Genomic DNA, 5,526 nt, shown 5'->3' with positions numbered 1-5,526 from the left:
AAAAAAAAATCCTAGAATTGAGGTTTCTCTCACGCGTAGGGTTTAGGGTTTTCTCTCTATCCTCGCATGTAGAATTTTGGACCTAACTTGGTTTAGGTTTTTTGTTCCCTTTAGACTCTCAGGTTTGATAGGATGGTGGGTTTGATTGTTTCCGTGCTTTGTTGCTTGTCTCTTCTTCTCAAATCCTCTTCGTTCATGGCTGGTCTCGATGAGTTGTGGTCTTGGTTTTCTTTAACTGAAGAAGAGGAAGGGGGTGTTGAAGTGACACATAAGGTGGAGGCCGTGATACATTGATTGGTTGGTAAGTTCTTTACGAAACGAGTTCTAAATGTTGATGCGGTGGCTCGTACTTTCAAACCTCTGTGGAAACCTAATGGGAAACTGAAAATATGAGATATCGGTGATAGCATTTTATTGTTTGAATTTAAGGATGCCTTAGATCTGTAAAGGGTTTTGAAATATGAACCCTGGTCCTACGATAAGAACATAGTTGCTTTTCAGAGAGTTACTACTATTGAAGCTATTCCATTCTTGGAGTTTTCTCGTGCAAAATTTTGGGTGCAAATACATAATGTTCCTAAGAAGAACCTTACTCCTGAAACTGGTGAAGTGATTGGTAAAACCATTGGCTCAGTTGTCCAAGTGGCTGACATTGAAGATGATGGGTTGGGTGGTGAATTCCTTAGGGTTCGAGTGGTGATTAATCTATCCAAACCACTCTCACATTGCTGCAAACTCTAGGCTGATGGAAAGCTAATTGATTGGGTCAGTATTAGATATGAACGCCTTCCTAATTTCTGCTATTGGTGTGGCCGGGTCACTAATAGGGAACGGGACTGTTCAGTGTGGTTGCGAGGTAAAGGAAATCTAAAAAAAGAGGACTAGCAATATGGAGAATGGTTGCGAGCCGAATAAACTAGACAAACCAAGAAATCAGTAGCAGTTATTTCTAGTAGTGCCCAAAGCCAAGTCCCATAGGGTAAGAAGTATCAAAGTTCATCATGAAGCAAAAGTGGGCACTTTGATGATAACTTCTTGGCTTCCTCACAAGGTGGTTTGAAGGTGATTCTGCCACAGCAATGGAAGTAGACCAGTTTGTGAATGTAGTGGTGGATTCGAAGTGACCAACAGATGGCAGAACCTGCAGGAAAGGGTAGAATGATGGGGATGACAATGAAAGCGATAGTGAAACGGATTGAAGGGTGGGTGATGAATATTCCTCACGGATTGAAAAGGAAGTGGTGGGATTAACCTTACAGGATGATAACATTTCTCGCTCTAGCTTTACATTTGTTTTGCAGGCTTGTCCATGCCCACATTTTGACTGTACTAATCAGGGTAGTGCTAATCCTGCTCCAACCAAGAAGTGGAAAAAGTTGGCTCTTGTAAACAAGTCTGCTAAAAAGAGTGAGAGGCCGTGTTTCATGGATAGGCATCCTGACTTGGAATTGAGTGAAGTGGCAGTGAATAAAAGATAATGCATGGACATTTGTTACTCTAACAATAAGGAAAATTCTAAGGTGGTGGCTGGTTCTTAGCATCACCGATCCCTATAAGTTGCCTTAGCTAGAATTTTCGTGGGCTTGGGAACCCACAGACAAAAGATGAACTCGTTGCTTTAGTCGATAACAAAGATCCTAAGCTAGTGTTTTTAATGGAAACGAAGGTTGACAAAGTTGTTTTGGAGTGAGTTGGGTGAAAGATTTAGAAGTCTAATATTTTTGTGGTCTTGAGGCATAATATTGGTGGTGGCCTAGCTTTGTTTTGGCCAACTGACATGAATGTGGATATCCAGTCTTATTCAGATTGACACATAGTGCTATTATTAACCATGAAGTTTATGACACCTAGCAGTTCACAGGTTTCTATATAGATCCTGACACCGTCAACCGGGAAGATTCCTGGTCCTTACTTAAGGCTTTGAGTAGTAGGTTCTCTCTTCCATGGGTGTGCTTGGGAGATTTTAACGAAATTCTAATGGTGGAGGAGAAACAGGGGTGGTTAGACAGACCAGAGTGTCAAATGCAAAGCTTCCGAGCTCAAACGATTTTACCGTTAAAGGCGACCATTTAGTTTTGAAGCTATGTGGCTAAAGGAGAATTCTTGTGAAGGTGTTGTGAGAGATTCTTGAGGAGTTAATTAGGTTGAGGGCTCGGCTTGGTGTTTCAAAAGGAAAATATATACTTGCTAGGACAATCTGAGAACATGGAACCGTAATACCTTTGGCCATGTTCGAAATTCACTTCAAAGAAAGCTAGCAAATTTGAAAACAATGGAGGATTCTGGTGGGTATAGGCATAATCCCACTCGAATTCAGGCATTAAGAGAGGAAATCCAAAGTTGAAGTCAAAGGAGGAATGCATGTGGAAACAAAGATCCCGCAATGCATGGCTAAAAGAGGGGGACAGTAATACAAAACACTTTCATTGCCGAGCCAACCAAAGGAACCGTCGAAATCTTATTTTGGGTTTAGAGGATGAGGCCAGGTCTTAAATTGAGGAGGAATCAGAGATGGGAAAGGTGGCAGAGAGGTATTTTGAGGATTTGTTTAAGACGTCAAACCCATCGAGTTTTGCCGAGGTTCTTGATGGTGTTCATAATAGTGTGGTAGCAAAGGGTGATATGAAGGTGGGTTTCCAAGCCGGGGAGGTTTATCAAGCTCTCAAGTAGATGGCACCACTAACGACACCGGGACCTGACGGTATATCTCCTATTTTCTATAAATCCTTTTGGCATATTATGGGGAATGATGTGACTGTTGTTGTGCTTAAAGCTTTGAGTTCTAGTAATGTCCCTGAATCTATTAACACCACATTTATTTCTCTCATTCCAAAAATCAAGAATCTAAAAAAAGCTACTGATTTTAGGCCTATAAGCTTTTGCAATATTATTTACAAACTTATTGCTAAGGTGGTGGCTAACCAATTGAAGAAGTTTTTGGTTTAAACAGTTGTAGACACCGCATTTTGTACCCCTTATAACTCGGGCCCTCGTTCCCCAATGATGCTCGAACTCTAAGGCCTAAGGCTAATTTAGGGCCCAATCAGATATTAAATTGACTTAAGGAGTGTTAAAATGGAAAATATAACCTTTTAAATGAGCAAAAATCTTTTTTTGAAAATAAAATGACCAAAATGGCCCTTAAACTATGTACGTGGGTTGCAGCCTATGTATGTGAGCCAATGCATGCATACATAGGCACATTCCTGCATATGCAGCTAGGGTTTCAGAAGCATAAGAAAGATAAGTGTTCTGCAATAATGGCTGAGGTTTGGAATGAATCCCACATCGTCTGGGAGCTATTTCAAACCCCATTTTTTCCACTATAAAAAGCCTTATATAGTACATTTTCAGGACACATAGAAATCCCATAGGAAAAACCTAAGATTTACTAGAAAATAGTATATTAAAAGGGAGTTTTTCATAAAACACCCTTAAATAAAATTTTATTTGATTGGGATCTTTTTTGGCCCCAACCCTTTTATTTTAATGTTGCTATTCACTTTCTTATTGGTTTGTGAATATACTTGACTGAGGGGAACGATCAAAATTGATAGGCAAAGAATGTATTGACCCATTTGGTAAATTAATAATTTAATTAGCCAAGTTAATTAATTAGATTTAGTTACTTGCAACAAGCGTGGTAATACAAACAAATCATCAACTAAGTTAAATGTAACGGAAAATAAATTTGACATAGGTGATTTATTTACGAATAGGGAAAACCATCGAGGCAAAACCCCACCAGATGAATTTAAGGTCACCACTCTCGAAAATCCACTATTATCAAAACAAGCGGTTACAAGTAAAAGGAATTCCAGTACCTAATACCAACCTTTAGTTGAATCCTTACTCAATACCCAATTGAACTTGTAATGTAGCGGCAATCTCTCATTTCAATGCACGAATCTCAGTACGTGACTAACCAATGATGCACGGATCCTAGTACGTGACTAACACACCCATTTGAGGAAGATGTTGGCTGCAAAATTCTTCAGTTCATCTAACAATGAAAATTAGGAAGCTCATTGGTCACAAAACCCTTGGCGCAAAGCTTCTAGAAAGAATATGATGAACTAGGGCAAATTCTGTCTCCGATCATGATTTTCATGCACAATGACTTTTCATTAAGTTTCATCACCTTGCATCACCTTTAATTGCCCTTTAAAATAATCTTTATATATGTTTAGGGTTGTAAGAAAAGAAACCCTACACAAATACACATGGATATGCGTGAAATCAGATCTGAAAATTTGAATTTCGTAATTTTTGATAGATACAGCTTTTGTCGAGCTGCTATCGAGCACCAGCATTAAACTTCAATAGATATGATCTATCGAGTTTTAATGAACAACACTTTTTCACTTGTTTCTTGGACAGATTTGCATGGCTTCAATCCTAAACTTGAACTCTTGTTCCTTGAAGTACTAAACCCATCCTAGATCTACCCAATTACAAGTAAAGTGCGTTTTGTCAAAGGATTAGCCAATTTACATAACATATGTCTCTAACAATATCCACATATGTCTTAACACAAATCAAGCTTGGAAAGCTTTTGTTTAAAGTATTGGATCTAATCCTTTCACTTTATTTCTTTTTCTTTTCTGATTTTCTTTCTACATTTTAATCTTCTTCTTCTTCTTCTTCTTTTTTTTTTTTTTTTTTTTTTTTTTTTTTTTTTGCATAGTTTATGTTTGTGTATGTTTGTTTAAGTTTAAGTTAGAGGCTCTTGTTTACCTCTTTCACATGCTTGGTTGCTATCACATGCCTAGATTAGGGTTTTATGTTCGTCTTTTATTTTAGTGCCATGAGCATGCATTCACATGCTCATTCATGATGCCATAGGTGCTAAAATGCTGCAAGGTAAGTAAGGTAAGTTATGCATTCACATGAACATGCATGTTGGTTGTTTAATCCTCCTTTGAGATATGAAGTTAATGCCTTGTTCATAAAATGATTTGCTTGCTTTTGATGATATGTTTACTGCCTTGTTTTAGATGAATGCTAGGGTTTCTTTTATATGTTTGGCTCTTTTTTGTTTGGTGGATAGATAAGTATGTTTGTTTCGAATGAAAGATGCCATGTTGTATGCTAGGTGCATGTTAGTGTTTGTGTGAGTCTAGGATATAAGTGTTGATTTAGTTTTTAATAGGTTTAAGGTATAAGATACAATAATGGGAGGACAATCTTAGGGTTGGGTGATTTTAGGTGCCTAACACCTTCCCAAGAGTATACTTAAACTTCGAACCCATATCTTTGGTGGTAAGATCAAAAGGTCATTCCTCGAAGGGACGCTATATATATGGTTCCTAGACCATTGCAAAAACTAGGTGGCAACTCCCCCCTTGTGCCCACAGTGGCGATTCCACTGAGGATTGTGAGTTTAATTCCTATGTGTCTTGTTTCTTAACCTTAATAAAAATTATTTCAACACTTGTTTTGCATACACATCACTTGTTCTCTTTTGTCCCTTAACCTTGGTTGGTAATGAGTGGGAAAATAGAAGGCTCCATTCGGGCCCAAATT

This window comes from Quercus robur, chromosome 5, assembly GCF_932294415.1.
Source record: "Quercus robur chromosome 5, dhQueRobu3.1, whole genome shotgun sequence".
Classification (NCBI taxonomy): domain Eukaryota; kingdom Viridiplantae; phylum Streptophyta; class Magnoliopsida; order Fagales; family Fagaceae; genus Quercus; species Quercus robur.
This window is presented reverse-complemented; position numbering follows the sequence as displayed.